General features: G+C 44.6%; 1 protein-coding gene across 1 annotated transcript in view; it reads left to right on the forward strand.

The window, feature by feature from the left end:
* Positions 1-17462, forward strand: part of LOC138286655 (sterol 26-hydroxylase, mitochondrial-like) — a 168271-nt gene that overhangs the window by 62564 nt on the left and 88245 nt on the right. The window lies entirely within an intron of this gene.

Below are 17462 nucleotides of genomic sequence, written 5' to 3' on the forward strand. Positions count from 1 at the left end.
TCACACTTTTTTATGGTATTGTGTAAAAAGACAAAGGCATTGATTTCAATCCACTTTTGCCAGGTGAGAGCCATAAATAGTTTCAGCAATGTTAAACTCAGAAAAAGACAAGGGGCCAGATGCAGGAAACACTTTGCGACTCGCAAACGGCAAAATCTGCCGTTTGCGACTCGCAAATGCGTGTTTCCAATGCAGAAATGCATTCTGCGAGTCGGGACCGACTCGCAAAATGCATTTCAGAATCGCAAATAGGAAGGGGTGTTCCCTTCCTATTTGCGACTCGCAGTGGTATGCAATACCATTTGCGACCGCATATGCGGTCGCAAATGGTGTCGCAGTTACCATCCACTTGAAGTGGATGGTAACCCACTCGCAAATTGGAAGGGGTCCCCATGGGACCCCTTCCCCTTTGTGAATGTACCCAAAACTATTTTTTCAGGGCAGGGAGTGGTCCAAGGGACCACTACCTGCCCTGAAAAAATACCGAAACTAAAGGTTTCGGATTTTTTTTTAAGTGCAGCTCGTTTTCCTTTAGGGAAAACGGGCTACACTTAAAAAAAAAAAAAACTGCTTTATTGATAAGCAGTCACGAACATGGAGGTCTGCTGACTACAGCAGGCCTCCATGTTTGCGAGTGCCCATAGTCGCTATGGGGCCGCAATTTGCGACCCACCTCATTAATATTAATGAGGTGGGTCTTTGCGACCCCATAGCGACTCGCAGAAGGTGTCGGAGACACCTTTCTGCATAACATTTTGCGAGTTGCAAATTGCGAGTCGCTAGTACTCGCAATTTGCAAGTCGCAAAATGTTATTTTGCTACATCTGGCCCAAGAAGTCTAAGGCCTGATTTAGGCAGCAACAGGTGCCCTCTTTGCCAAACGGATGTTCCGCCTGTCGCATTTAGAGTCGAACAGGACGTCTGTGTGTAGACAGCGGAGACTACTTTGTCTGCACTGCCTACATACACATGGACAATTTTCACTGTCCATCACCGCCAGTTAGAACCTGGCATTGAAAACTGCGAAATACCTCTCACCGTGTGGGAGAAATGGCAAGGTGTCTTTGGTTGGTTTTTTTTTTTCAAAAAGAAAATCCCACTATAGGATTCTCTTTTTGAAAATAAAAAAATATTGAAAGTTTGGAACCTGTAAATGCAAGAGATGTCCACTGGGCCAGTGTGGATTTCTACCTTTGGCAGGCAGAGTACCCTTGCCATAGCACGAGTAAAGTACTATGCCATGGCGACGGTAATTAATTCGCCAAATTATAAAACAGACCCCAAGTTTCAAGCCGATTAATTTTTTTATAAATTCAGGGAACTCACAGAGAAATTAACCACCCTCAATCCCTTTAATGGTTCAACATTATCCTCGCTGCCCCTCCCCCGTCACTTCTGGGCATTTTCATGCCTGACGTTTGACCGTGCAGCTTTGTAACTAGGAGTTTTGTTTTTTGGGCCAGCGTCTTTCATCCATTGGATTGACAATTTGCCAGTCCCATCGTAGCTCAGTCCAGAGCGGTATTTCTCTAACCTCATTCTTCCGTCTGGTTAAGTGTATCCTTTCACTTCCGGTGTTTGCATTGCAGTGCATTCGGTACTAGTTTACATCTCCCGGCTGCTCCCTGCCGCCTCCTCATTCCTCTTTCCCCTCCCTGGTGTGTCTGCTCTTTGTTACTTACTAACCCGGCTGTAATTTTGTTCATGTTTTGACTTCCGCTTGCACCCTCTCTTGTGGCTAGAATTGCCACCTGACTGTGTTTTTTACTGGCATTACCATATTTCTGTTGAGGCTGGTAAGAACATTGAGGAAACTACCTAAAGATGGTCTTTTTCCTCTTATCAGTACATAGTTAAGTCAGCAAATGCAAGAAGAAAATGCTTTAAAAAGTGTCCTAGAGCCGCCTACGTGGTCTCTAACTAATAACTAAATTAAACAAAGACAGAAACGCCATGTTAGAAATAAATGCAGAGGATTTTATCTAAATTCCTATTGAAGTATCAAACCACGAGCAATGCCTGGTATTTGTCTCTGGGAAATGTGGCGGTCCTTCCTGGGACCTATGCAGGATCTACCGGATGCGGTCCTTCCTCTGTGTATACTGTGTGGTGCTTGGCAGCGGGGATCACTATAGGCCTTCCTCTGTGCCTGCTTTGTGAGTGTGGCACCTAGGGCCTGATTTAGATATTGGCGAACGGGTTACTCCGTCACAACGGTGACAGATATCTCATCCAGTGAAATCTAAATCCTATTGTTTCTTATGGGATTTAGATGTTGGCAGGCAGGATATCCATCATTATTGTGAAGGAGTAACCCGTCCCCCAATATCTAAATCAGGGCCCTAGTCTCGGAGATCTCCAAGAGCAGCATGGCGTTCTTCGTCACCTTAAAAAGGCATGCTCAAGGCATGCCGTGTTCTCCTGTGGGAGCTCAAATTAGCACACTGGGTTCCCTGAGGAAGACAATGGAATACCCTTTGTTCACTTGTGTTCTCTGAAATTTTCAGGTCCCCCTAGAAACTTGTAGCTCTGTGAAGATTTTTGCTTTCTTGCAACAATCACCTTTGGCAATCATTGCAGTACAGTATATGTCACTTAGAACTTGGTGGCCTGGCTGCTATGAAGAGAAGCGGATCGAAGGAGGTTGCTGTTGCCAATGCCTGTTTAATTAAAGCTCTGTTTTTGTCTCTACACCTTGCTGTACTTTCATACTAGCGGGTGCTTGGTTTAAAGGTACTTCAAAGTGCACTCATTTTCCTTGTTTTAATCTCTTATCTTGGCCTCTAGATCCGGGATTGCTAATCCAATGGAGAATGCTATTTCTATTACTTTGTTTACTCTCCTCAGGTAGGGAAATATGTTAAGCTTTTCTGCATTCAGATCCCTACCTCCTTCCTTCCTGTGTATACATTGTTGGGCCTGCCCTCTTAGGCCATAATACTCTGCCTGCGGCCTCTAGAGCTATACGCAATACTCCAGATGCAGCCTTCAGAACTAGACACCTCTAAAAGTGCAGTCAGTGTTACAGATGTGATCTGGAGAACTGAACACAGTTGTCTGTATGTGACCTCTAGACCTGCACACTATACCTGTAGAAATGAACACAATCTAATCAATAAGATTAAGAAACTGTTTTAGCTTTGTTAGTAAAAACCAGAGAAATTTAAAAAAGAGTTTTAAAAATGTTAATATGCTCTAAGCTTTGGCCTTATAACTCAGGAATTGAAAATCCTGAGTGGTCATGGCATGGTATACTAACTCAACATATAAAATCTGAGGCTAATGTAAATGTTTTGGGACTGCATCCATAAATCCTGTGAACCTTGCCGCCACCGGAGGCAGCCCCCACTTGAAACAGAAGGAACCAGTTTGACCACTTTCCATACGATTCGTTTTTGCAGACCAATCTATCTTTGTAAACAGTATTGAGGCCATTTCCTCTATTTCGCTGACAAAATGGGAGGATTGTATAAAATCTGACTTTAGGACCCAAGTCTGTAGTTAGACCACCTAAACGCTTTATGTTCCATGAGATCCTTCCACATTGTCAAAAAGTGGAAGGCAGGTACGTGGCCGAAACCACGCCTTATTAGCTTCCAGTGGCGGCTGGTGACATTTAAAAGAGGTTGGGCGTAGAAAATGAGTGATGAGTGTCCTGTGGCGAGTGACCATAGCAAGAGAGCCCTACTGTCATAAACGGTGTGCCAGGGGGGTTCTCCCAGGAGAACATTTTGAAAGCAGAGTGGGCAAATGGTGCATTTTCAAGCAAAGATGGTTAATAAAGCAATTGTGAAAGTGTAGTTATGACATTATTAAAGAGATTTCATATGATAATGCCATTGGTAGCTGCTTATTCAGCATAACCAGAGAACTTCACTTCACGGCCCCCAAACACACAACGCATCAACTCACTGTAAGCACTGTATTTGTCGCGCCGCGTGGTGCGGCGCGAGCCGAATGTTCGGCACAAGCCGGGCGTTCGGCTGGGGCCGCACAGCGCGTTTCTAAAAGCGGCGCGCCCCCAGCCTTTCATGCACTTTTCGAGGCCCCAGGCATTGCATGGGGCCTCGCTCTGTCGTTTTCCACCGCCTTGCTGGGGTCTCCTGACCCCCTTACCTGTTCTTCTTTCTTCCTTCTTGTCCTCTTTCTTTTTCTTCTTTCTGGGGTCTTTTTGTTGTACTTTTTTTTATGTCTTCTTCCCTTCCCAGGTTACCTTTCTCTTCCCAGCATTCATTGTTCCCTATTCTCTATGGTTTCTATTCTGTTTTGTTCTATGTACCTCTCCCTGTCTAATATTGTGTCCTTTTACTTCCTGTGGGTCACTTCCTGTCTTTTGGTATATAAGGGCTGTGTTTTCTTCATTTCCTTGCGCTGCAACACTTTCTGCTCAGATAGTGTCTTCGCTCCTGATTTCCTCGCCTTTTTGGTTCTGGATTTCATTGCTCTGTGTTTCCTGAATTTTGTTCTTTTTGATTCCTGCTTTTTGTTCTTGTTTTTCAGGAGACCTCCTGTTTAGAGGTTTTTTCCCCTTTTGTTCTAAGGTTTTTTTTCCCTCTGGCGCTATTTTCTGAAGGCCACGGTCTGTTCTTGGCGTCTCCATCACCTACAGCACCGTGGCTACCAGAAAGAGTCGCCCCTTTTTGGGCCAAAGCCGAACATCGAAGATCCACGCCACTAGATCTGCAAATTCCAGACGCAAGCAGCACGTGAGTCGTGACAGTATTTTAATTTACTTAAACCTTCTCAGTTTTTTGGTAACTGTACCTACTTCACACACGGTTGTACAGAATCATAATTTCAACTGGAATAAGTGACTATTGCTCTGTTTGTTCAGCAGAGAGGCCAAGGATTGGATGACCAAGTATTCCGAACCACTTTTTTTGACCCACTGACAGGCGTGGGAGAAATTCATGCTGCCTTCAGCCCCTAGAGCTCTCTGTGGTGGCTCCTTAAAAATACCTGAAAGCGACTCAGTTCAAAGTATGCACTTAAAAGAGAAATATGCAAAAAATACAGAAATACAACACACCAAGGCGCAGTGTCATGGAATAAACTCCCACTTGAGCTTCGAGCTCTAAGCAACTCTGCAAAGTTTAAAAAAAAAGCTTAAGACGTGGCTATTGTGCAGAGCTAGTTACCTCCAGATTCGTCTGCAGACCTTGGTGTTACGCACCGGGACACATAAGAGTATCTGTGCGCACAATAAATCGCTTCCATCATCAACATCCGGGAACTTTATAACAATGCAGTTGTCAGTTCCTGTTTCATGTCTACTCTTTAAGATCTGGGCTTGTTTTTCCTCTGAAAGAGCCTTCGATCATGAAAAGTGCATTGTTCTGGAGGACATGGCATTTAAAACACAGCTTTATGGTGAGTACATCAAGACACACCGAGACCTGCTTATTGCAGCATAAAATGGTCGGTGCCTTTGGGCAGTTACAGAGAAAGCTTTTGACTCCAGGGGCCTGAATTATACTTTTTTAGCGCCACATTTGCGGCATTGGTTGATGCAAAAGCGGCACAAACTTAAAAAATATAATTGAATTTTGTAAGTTTGCGCTGTTTTTGCATCAAAAAATGACACAAATGCGGCACAAGAAAAGTATAAACCAGGCCCTAAGTCCCTCTCCTATATCCTCTACCTCTAAGAAGCATGTACATCCAACCACTGCAAAGATCCCATGTCACTTGTTTCTGGAAACAATCATTACTATATCCAGATGTGCACGGCAGCCCTCCTTTGTCAGCACAGCGGTGGCTGCTTCTGTGATTTTGCACAATTTTATTACCATTATTAGGCAGTATCAGTTTAGTAAACCCTTCGTATGATAGGGTGATCATGTACAGTTATCTTACAAGGTATGGTACAGTAGACTGCATGCATTTGTGCTTTTGGTCTAGTCAATGCTTGCGGTAATTTGATCAAGGAAACAACAGTAACCACAAAACCAGGTAGCAGCAGAACACACAACAGGCCAACATACAGCCACAAAAAAGTACACACTAACCAGTCGGACCAGCCCAGCGGGCTCTGCCAGATTGCTCTTCGTGTTTGTCCAGTAAGACCCTGCAGACAGAACACCCAGTAGGTCCACTGTCCCCCAGAAATCAAATTCACATACACGCTTTCAGACATCTAAAATGGTTCTGTGTCTCACCTTTGCTCCTTTAAAACAGTTTAGTGAGCAGCTTCTAACACGCTTTTCCTGCTGCACATTTCCTGCTGCACATTTCCTGCTGCAGCGAAGCACTTTAATGTTCACCGAGCGAAACGGGTTGAAAGACACCAGTTTTCAGAGCAGGTCAGAAGTTAATTTCAAATAAACACTCTTCTCTCGGAAGTAAAGCACGAAGCTGGGGTGCTGATAATCCCGATTTGGGTGGAAAAGGAAACTTGCACCAAATTGGGTGTTACAGACTGTGTGCACTATTATGAGTTTGGCGAAAAGCCCGTGTTATTAAGAGTTTCCTGCTAGGTCTTCAGCTGGAAACCTGAGTTTCTGCCCGCTGGCCTAGCAGAAACAGGCTACAGCATTGTCTCTGGCTTCTAATCAAGCCGGCAGCAATGCTGTCGTCTGCAGGAGGGACCAGCACCCTCACAATGTTCACTGTCTGCATTGCTGGAAAGGGGGGCACCTGCACTGCCCATGCCTGGGGCCCCCTGGTGCTCCCTACACCCATTCTCTGCCAGCCTTTTCGAAATCGCTGGCAGAGAAGGGGGTTGTAATCCCCAGTGCAGCGTTGGTTGCAACACTGCCCTGGCAGATTTGGACCACCACCAACCTCCAGACCGCCGTGATCTGAGATCCTGGCGGAGCTGGCAGCTCCCTGGCGGCCCGACCGCCAGGGTTGTAATATGGCAGTCGGACCGCCGCATTGGCAGCAGTGCAGACTGCCACCGCGAGCGTGGCAGTTTAGAGAGTGCCACACTCGTAAGGAGGCCCTCTGTGCTTAAAGAAATAACTGTTCTCACTCAAATTTCTGACAGAGAAAATATGTCAAATTCCACATTTCGAAGGTCAGAACGTAGGACAGCATTTGGTATTAACTCGGAATGGTGAGGTAGCACCGCACACAATAACATGGCAAGGTACTGCCGAGGCCTCCCACCAACCCCCCAAAGTCCACCCTCGTGTGCGGACCACAACTATCTTTGGAAAATAAAACTCAGCTTTTTGGATCAGAGGTCGTAAACTCCCGGCCATATTTTATTTACAGCAAAATCTGAAATCAGTTATCAAAATTCTTAACACAGCAACCACAAGTTATTTATATATAATTTTACAAATTTCTTTGATGCCTAACCTTAACAGAGTACGCTAATACATCTGAGTTCCTAACATTATCTAAGGTGTTTTCCTGCATAACCCCTTCAGTGTCTCCAAATGAGATCATGACTGATTCCTAGGGAGACACCCTAGTCCTTGCTCCACCTCATGTCTAGGTGGCCCTGGGGTAGGCCCTCCATATGGAGCATTCTACCCCTCCCCCTTTCATATCATCATAATAGCTGGAATGCCTGTGCAGGGGGCCCATCTGCCTTGCATGATACCTATCTCGGGCGCCCCCAGACTCCACCCCCACCACCCAGGGGCCAGTACTAGCCTTGACACCCTAACGCATGCGCAGGTGGTTGGCCCTATTGACCAGATGCCAGCGACAGCTTGCAACCCTCCACGTCCCTTAATGCTGTCTTCGGTTTCCAGCCAGCACCCTTTGAAGAGTCCCATTACCTTGTTGTCCTGCTCCGGTAAGGTAAGGTGAAGCTAAGTGTTCAATCAATCATGCTATATGCCCACTTCTGAAAGCCACAGCAAAATGGATGTCAAATGAGCTACCAAATCCTGTTGCCCTAAACCTCCACAGAGGGAGCCCCCCCAGCCATAACAGAAATCACAGCCTGCCCCACACTAGCTGTCAGTGCTGCCCCTGAGCTATCCTCGACAATAACCAGAACAGCAGCCTGGTCAATACCACTTGAGGCCAGAGAGGGCCCCTGGGACAGGGTCAGTGCCACGGCGGGCACAGACTGGACTGGAGCCTGCATCGGGGGTCACATGCAGGGAACAAACCCACTGATGATGCCACTGCAGCACCACTAGGAACCTGACCAGGCAAACCCTGACTAGAGTCCGACAAGCTCACTTGATTCCCCCTAGACTTCCCCACCCCGCCCTCTTCTGGACTGGAGGGAATGCCTCTAGGAGCCATACCAGCTCTACCCAGCCTGTCCACTTGGTTGAGAGGGACCGCATATGGGACAGGGGGCTGCGACCTCAACAATGCTATGGCCCGTTAGGGTCCATCTTAAGTATCAATGCTTCCAGCAGAGCCTCAGTGTGTGAGCGCTTGGAACCTCTGTGCCTATCTGCTGCCCCGATGGATAAAAATCAGCCAACCCGTATGCCTGGCACAGTCATATCACTAGATCTTGTGGATGCATGCTGGACCACCATAAAGGATTTACAGTAGTGCAACCTTATGCAACACCAGCACAACACCAGAGACCCAACTGGGTGAAAAAATGGGGAACCCTGCCAGGAAAAGGTAGCCCCAATCAAGTGCACACCACTAGCAAGCCTCCTTCGTAGCCCCTAAAATCCTCCCACATTCTCCACTTACCAAACAAAAAACTCAGTTCAAACCAGCTGCTAACCAGGCAAACACCAAACAAACAATTCACAAAAAAAGGCTAGCTGCACTCAGGCCCCCTCCTACAAAAACCTCCCACCGTAGCCGCCACCAGCAGTGCTCGAGTCAGGTGAGCTGGGCTCTAACCCATGTGGCTTCCGCCAAAGGCGTGCTGGGCTGTTTACTTGTGGTCACTCAAAGGAGGAGCATGAGCGGCGCACGCATGCTCCAAATCCAGCTGAAATATCTAAACGGGACAAAAAACAGAAATACAGACAAAAAAACAGCTTTCGCTAGAATTGCTGATGTGGAGGATCAGGAGTGGTTGGCAAGCGGGAACTAAAAGACCCGCTCGCCGACCACGGCCACCTTTTATGGGCAGGGCGATGGAGGAATCCCTGCGCGCAGCTCGAAAGCACTCGAAGTGCTTCCTCAAACCATTGGGATCCTTACCTGAAGGTTGGGAGCACGTTGCGCCCCTGCCCTCCAACGTGGAGGTCCCGGCCCAGTGGGGTCTCTAATGCAGGGCTCCACCAGAGTTAGTTACAAACTAATCTGACATCGTGCAAGAAGGACATTAGCAAGGATTGCAGAATCAAGCCCTGTCTGAGTAATAGAAATGTCTTCTGTAAATCCTTGTCAATTGCTTCCAATTCAGTGACAGAGGCTGGCGTGGAACAATAGGCATTCATCCCGGCAATCAAATCTACAGAATATCATGGTTGCAGACACTTAGGGCCTCATTATGAGTTTGGTGGAGGGGATTACTCCGTCTGCCGTGTTATAAGTTCCATAGGATATAATGGAACTTTTAATACGGCGGACGGATATCCATCACATTTGGGACAGAGTAGTCACCATTGCCAAGGTCGTAATCAGGCCCTCACTCTTTGAGGGGTAGTGATTGTAATGAAAAAAATAAGGGATTTTGGTAAGGGACATTTTAGGGAGAGCATGTAGCTGTTTAATGTACTGGTGTCTACTTCCTCCAAAGCCCAGAGCTGCCATTCACATAGGGGGATGTCATCCAAGCCTGATACTTTACACACAGCCCTGCCCTTAAATGTCGTCATTTGAGCTGAGGCCCTGGTTCAAGGTAACACAAAATAAATCATACTCACAAATTACAAGTGAGTGACTTACAGTCACTGCCAGTGTCTTCACCAAGAAGAACCCTTGTCGTGCCTTGCTGCATCTGGGCAGGCATGGAGTTGTGAGTTGACCACCAGCTCAGCACTCACGCCCGCCTTCTGCTGAGCGAATCCTCACACTGCTCCCCTGCTGGTTATACTAGTAAACCGCGTGAGAGCAACGCAAGGATTGGATCGGTCAGGTGCTGCCAGCGCTCCTTAGGAAACTTGGAGGCCGTGGCTGTAAACCCCCAGGCTCCTAACATTGTGCAGCGTGGCGAGGGTTCAATTGCGCATGTTGGACTAGTCAGAGCAAGGCACCCATCCAACCTGACATGCGCAATTCATCCCCCAGGCCCAGCTGAACCATCTGTCAATCATGACTCAAGCCCCACCCTGTCTCTCAAAGGCAAACTCTGCAGGATCATGCGGACGGGCTAAATTGAATCAAGTTTACATTTATGGGGCTACCGGGGGCAACAAAACATACAGGGGGGGCAATGCCCCCACACCCAAATAAAGAAACTGCCACTGTTAGCTTCTGTTTTATTAACGGTGGGAATGTACCACAAAGAAAGGCTTATCTTAGGTTAAGCTTGTATGTGCCAATAAGAAGCCAGAGATTAATCCAAACACTTTCCTGAAAGGAAATAACTTTTAGGTGACTATTGATATTATTATCTTTAAAGATAAGGCAAGAACTTACAGGCTCCACCAGTTATTTTAATGAGGAGCTGTTTTACGCAGCTCCAAGATAGCAATTCTATCAATAAATAAAATTATCTGGGTCTTTTTAAGTTTTTAAGAAGGTCCGAATTCAGGGGGCTAGTTTGTGTGTGTAAACCAAATCAAAACCTTATCTGCCTTGTATAGCAACCCCCCACCACACACACACACACATGCATACTTTTTGCCTGTTTTTTGTTGCAGCTTCGACTGAAGTGCACTTGGTTCCTACTAACCAGGTCCCCAGAGCCAGTGTTCCGTCCGCAAAAACAAGACACCTGACCCCTAAGTGGCCACACCCATTAGCACCTCTGTAAGTCCCTATTAAATGGTCATTGCAGGCTGCGTGACAAGGTGCTCCCAAAAGTGAAAACATGAAATGTCCCACAGCCTATGTGCCATGTCCTATAAACACTGCATGTAATATTTGTAAGTCACCCCTGTAGCAGGTCTTACATCCCTAAGGCAGGGTGCATTATATTACATGTGTGGACATATCTGCAAGAGCAGATATGTCCATGCAATGTTGTTGTCCATTCTTAGACATAGTAAGTAAACAAGAAAGCCATTTGTGCTGGATACTGATCACTATGAGTTTCCCAGCTACATGATGGCTTCACTTTTAAGACAGGGATATTTGGTATCAACCTTCTTGTATTTTATAAGTAATAAATTAATAAACCTTCACTAATTTCAGTGATAGATTTATTAATACATGCACCCAGAGGGGAGTGTTATATTTGCTTCTCTTTATGCGTTCAGTATGCATTATTCTCTTCTCTATGTAGCTAGGTGTTGTAATGTTTTAGCTATTATGGTTGCCTTGGCTACCTCCTGTCTCAAGGAATCTAGAATGTTATGCTTTGAATGCAAGTGGGTTAGACTTGAACTGGACCATCAGCTGTGTGGATGGAGTTTCCTTGTTATCCTGAATAAATCTTGGATTCTACCTTTTCCCGCTCTTGGAAGTAATTTATTTATCAGACTTCAGAGGCACCTTAGCGATGCCCCCTGAAAATCTACCTGCTGCTGGAGGGCCAACTGACTAGTTCTAGCCAGTCTGCGACCAACAGACGAATTTCTGATCCCAGGGGTGAGAGCCTTTGTTCTCCAGAGGTCAGAAACAAAAGCCTACTCTGGCAGGGGTGCTGACCCACAAATCTGTATTCCAAGGCAGGCAGCTTCAAAGAAGCCCATTGCCTCTGGTATGCAGATATGTCTCTCCTCAGAGGAAGATGCTGACCTCTTTGCCCCCGGTACCATTTGGCACCTGGACAGGTGGGAAAATTAGCTATGTAGGAGACCTGTTGCAATTGCAGGGTGGACATGCCCTAGGGTGACCTGGCTGAAGTGAACACAACCTTAGAAGTTCCGCCATCTTGTGTGTGGTGAAATTAGGAACTCTGGGACAGGGTGATACCCACTCCCAAAAGGAAGTGGTTGTCTAGGGTGTGTAGTGACCCCGAGGATAAGAAGCCCATTATCTACTACCCTTCACTCACCTTAGTGCCCCCTAAATTGAGTATTTAGAGAAGCCTTGAATACAGGGACCTGAGATCGTTGCTGGACACAAAAGAAAAAAACACAGAACATAAATTCACTCATTAGGGACAAGGTTAAGAATATAAATATTCCATTAAATTGTATCACTTATGAATACTTAACTTAAATGTAATGCCTGTGTGAATGAAGGACTCCTAATGTAATTATAGCAAAAATCACCTCCAATATGTGCCGGCAATGTAATGACTCCCAATGCAGAGCACTTGATGTAAAGGGTGTGCAACTTCTATACATCTTAAGTCTTTTGTTACCACATTGGGAGCCTTTAGATTTATATGCATGCATTTGACTTAGCTTAGGCTTCAGCTCTGTTCCCAAGTCTGATGAATGAGGTGCTCAAATGAATTCTGGATATGATGCTCTTCCAAGATGGCATGGTGAGTTATGGTGAAAAATATGATAGAACTTTGGAAAACATTTTAAAGTCTAAGTAGACTGGAATCCCAAGTGGCAATATAGAAAAAGGATAAGTGTAATTTCAGAGTTAGTTTTGTTGACCACCTCTGACAAGGGATCTCTGGTGAGGGTATTAAACCCATGCCTAGTCTTGTTGAGATGATTATTAAAAGCAGCAATGACAAAAGACAAATAGGACATTTCTTACATCTTACAATTCAGGGAATATTATTCTAAATTTGTTAAGAATTGTGCCTCCATTGCTCAACCTTTGTGACGGATAATGAAAAAGCCAATACTTTACTCCTGGTTTTGAGAGAGTGTGCTTTTGAGAGAGGGAAAGGTGAGCTCAGCAAGGGGACTCTGCTTATCCATTTATTGTGATGTAAAAAAGAGCAATGGAGGTTGATGGGGGCATGAAAGAATTTTGTGGGGTAGTGTTAGTCGACTAAGTGGAAGGTAAAGTTGAAAATGTGAATACTTTTGGCAAGTTAGATATGAGTTTTGCATTATGCATCATATAGTGAATACAGGTGTGCATTTAGTCTCTCATGTACCATTGAGAGAAAACATTCAATCTGGCCCATGAGGGTCCCTTGAGATGAAGCTCTACCAAGAGGACGGTAGGGGAATGGTATTGGTGATAGAGCCTGGATCAGCCAGTTGAGAATGTTGTTGAGCATACTGTGTAGTGTGCACACTAGTGAGTAAAACTCCGCTGCTGTTGGTAATGTTCCTGAAAAACCCTGGTTGAAGCCTGGGTTACAGATTTCATCGGCCTTTGAGTTATTGCCAACTGACGAGAGATATACTCATAATTTAGAGGACTATACAGTCAAGCAATTGAGTTTTAAATGCATAGCTTTGATGAGCACCAGAATGGTGATAGGCCTTCGTAAGGAGGAAGTTTATCATCAGCTACCAGAATAGTTAACTACAGATAATTTTGTCCAATTTATTTCAGAAGAAATATGTTGTTCATGCTTTAGAAATCAAACATAGAAGAACAATGCTAGCTTTGCTGGTCAGTAGCTTAGTTAAGAGAATGAGAAGGCTGTTGAAAGATGGGGTTTTGATGGCAGTGGGTGCCGATGTGTGTGTCACGGATTTGTAATGAGAAACGTTTGGCCGGTAGATCGTCACCTAATGTGGGTATGGGAAAACCGCTGTGGCATCTTCCACTGTTGGTATCTTCCTCATTCTCAAAGATCTGGGATGTGGTTCCTACAGTGTTTTAGAATCCCATGCTAGAGAAGCAGCATTATGTGCATTTGAATTAGTGTGACTGTTTCAGACTGTGTCTTGAGTATCTCTTGAAATAAAGTCCTCTGATTTTAATCAAACACGTGCTCTGCTTATTTCTGGGGAGTTTTGGAAAAGACAGAGAGACACCACAGTTCCATGTTGAGCAAAGGATAAACCCTGACTTCAAACCAAAGGGGACACTCAGAAAAAGTGCTTGGAGCGGCACTCAGAGAAAAGAGAACAAAAAATAAGGAACAACTCAGCTACTGTAGTGTTGTGTCAAGTTTGATACAATTTTCTTTTGTCTGCGCTCAACCATGTTGTCCTATTTTGCGCTTCACCAGTGTCATCTGAAGATGGAGACAAGCACACAGCAAGTGTAGCATTGTAATATAATCCAACGCTGAGAGTGAACAAGAACACATGTTCGCTTGGTGCCTAAAGATTTTGCTGACAGGCACAGCTCACATGGACATTACATGTAAGTGTAGTCATCTAAGCATGTATCTGTTGGACTAATGGTGACAGGCATGTACTAAATTTAAATCTTTGGGGTGACTGAGTGACAGGCACACCGTTAAAGAATTTAGGGTCAACGTAGACAACAAAGCATGTAATTGTCAAATTTAGTATACATGTGATTTTCTTTATGGTTAATTCAGAATATAAGTTACTTGGTTAAGGAAGTCTTGAGGATCAATTTTCGTCACGCTAAGGGGGAGTTTGGAATCACCATAAGTATGGTTGCAAAGCAAGCTTCTTGCAGACCTACAGAATGTGACCCTACAACCATTTCTTTAGTACCCCGGAGAACCTGCAATTTGTTGGAGCAACTGGTAAAAAGGCTTTCGAAAGCTATGCAGCTGAATGTGGGTGTAATTTGGGGGCAGAGGACTAGTTAGCACTTTGATGCACTGTCTAGTAGCAGAAAGTAATGAGGTGATTGGACATCTTGCTAACTTAAGATAAGAGGAGGGTTGAATGAATAGGATATATGTATCAACATGTTAGATATTCACTATTTGCCTACAGTGAGTGCTGTCCCTGAAAGATACCATTTTGCTAAAACAGTACAGAAGGAGGACAAAACAATAGAAGAACATAGCACAGCTTTATATAGGTTTGGTAATTTAACAGATTAACACATTCAAGACCAATTTTTACTAAACCTTAATGTAGAAAAAATAAGAGAAGCTGTATGGATGAAGGGCAAGCCCCCAAGCAATGAGGTTCTAACAGCTGCTAAGCAAATTGAACATACGGTGTCCTGTGCTGATGAAATTAAGAAAAACACAGCAAATGTAAATGTGGTTGCTAGTTGGAAGAATGAAACGGAGTAAAGGAAGAAGGGAAACTCAAGGGTATTTGTTTCAGGTGTGGTGTGACAGGCAATTTGGCATTTTATAAAGCATGGCCTCATGGAAAAGATGCAATAATTGCATTACACAAAGTGCTGTGCAAGTGGTGTGCAAGCAAAGAAAATAAGAGGGATTAAGAAGGAGTGTGAAGAAGTGGATCACCAGTTGTGAGAAAATGTGGGAGAATGTGACATTGTAGTTTGTGTTTGACTCATGTTCAAAGTTAACAATTCTATCTGAAAAGGTGTGGATGCAGTGTCTCCAAGGTAATGTGGAGCTACGCAAAATATATTTGCGAAGGATGTTATGGTTGTCAACCTATAAAGATGATTAGATTTTTTTATGTAACTTTGAAATTTAGAGGCAGGTTGACGGGGTAAAAGTATGTATAAAAGTTAAAGGCAATAACATTTTAGGGTGACCACAACAGAAATTGGGGGTTGTCCTAGCTCCATATGCACAACCCTCCGTTCAATTGTGTCAAACTGTTAACAGTGTATGGGAAGTTGAAAAGAATGTGTAATTTGAGAAGGAGTTCCCAGTAGTGTGTAATATTAACATTGAGCTGTCAAAGCTAAGAATATTACCCTTGAGTGTATCTCCAGGGTTTAGAAGTGTGTCAGGGGTAATAGAGCCGAGAGAAGCACAGAAGTGGCTGGTCCCATTAGTGGTTGCATGGAAGGCGAATTGAGACATGCGGATATTGTGGACCCAAGAACATTGAACAAGGCTGTGGTGGTAGATCACTTTCCCCTGCCCAATACTACAGCGATAGTGGCTGCTTTGTGGGCCACGTTGTTCACCTCATTAGATTGGGCATGAGCCTACCACCAGGTGCGCTTTCCTGAAGCTCCATAGTAGCTGACCTTATTCATAATGCCCATGGGTGTATTTAAATTTAAGGTAATACCATTTGGTTTGATCCCCTCAACTGTGGTTTTTCACAGGGCAATGGTGTCCATGCTGAAGCACATTATGGGGGTCTGCATTACCAGAATGGGTTATGAAAAGTTGAAGTACGAGCACAATGATGGATTATGGAGGGATCTTGAGAAGTTCAGAGCACAGAAATAGACATTTAGAATGGATAAGTGTTATTGAGGTAAGTCTAGATTTACTAAGAGCTTGCGTTGCCCTTGCAGCACGTAAGATGGTGCCATGGCAACACAAGTGCTTACGTGAAATTTACTGTGCCACGCAGAGCCACTTTGTGTGGCTCCGCGTGGCAAAGCAAATCTAGAGTAGCACAAGGCAGGACACGTTTCTGCCTTGCGTTACGCTGCCTTTGGAATGCGTTTTAAGGGTTGAGCGTGGTTTTTCTCAATCATTTACCCAATGTTTTTGGCACATTCCCAGATTTACTAACAATAGTAAACTTAGGAATGTGTCCAAATCCTATGCTTTTCCAGAGAGGCATGACAAGGCGGGAGAAATATGTTTATTTCTCCTCATTCTTTCCTCTCTCTTTGTGTGCTGCATTCTGCTACACACATAGAAAGAGGAAACAGTCTCAGAGGATTGTTTTTGTGCAGAAACGTGCCCCTTCCTGCACAAAAACAATCCTGCCTGGTGCAAGGATGCCTGTGTGGGTGCTTGGCAGCCAATAGTGCGCCAACGCAGAGAGAGCGTAGGAATACTGTTATATTTTAATTCAATGTTATACTTACCAAATTATATGTATGTAGTTTCATGAAGGTATAGTCTTTAGATAAATATGGTTATTAGGTTATTAATGTCATTGACATCAAAATGTGTTAGGTACTGATAAGATTTAGTTCATAATGGTATGATCCGCCTTCCCCTACTGGGAGATTAAAGATGGAATGATCTGTAGGTGGTTGGGATCTGGAGTGCATGATAGAATGTTGGAGTTGAGAGAGAAGGTGATGAAGGAGGAGAAGGAAGGCACAGAGTGGAGAAGAAGCAATACAGTCTGAATTTGAAATAAAGAAGTTTGAAGTGGACTTTATAATACTGGCGATGAGGAGTGCGTAAGGGGGCACATTCTTCTTCACCCCTTTTCAGGTTGGTGACACTCCACCTATCCTGTGCCCTTCTATTTAACTCTGGAATAAGTAATCTACATAACAAACAACTCGAAGATTTAAACACTCTTTCAATTATTCGAGTTAAATATACCTTCAGTATTGACTGTAGACACATTAAAAGGAACGCGTACAGAAGGTCCTGTCATCTGACTGAAAACCGAAGTGTAATCCGCACCGCAATGTTTTAGGAGCGGCAAATACATACAAAGGAAAGATATGAATTAAGAAGCTAAGCGCGTTCAGGGTGTGTTTATTGTCTGGAATTGAAGCCGTGGTTCTAGTATTTTATATCAGCGAACGCAGAACCAAAGTAAACGGCATTTGTGAGTGAAATTGTGAAGCGAAGCAGCACCGCGGCAATTAGC

This window comes from Pleurodeles waltl, chromosome 3_2, assembly GCF_031143425.1.
Source record: "Pleurodeles waltl isolate 20211129_DDA chromosome 3_2, aPleWal1.hap1.20221129, whole genome shotgun sequence".
Taxonomy (NCBI): Eukaryota; Metazoa; Chordata; class Amphibia; order Caudata; family Salamandridae; genus Pleurodeles; species Pleurodeles waltl.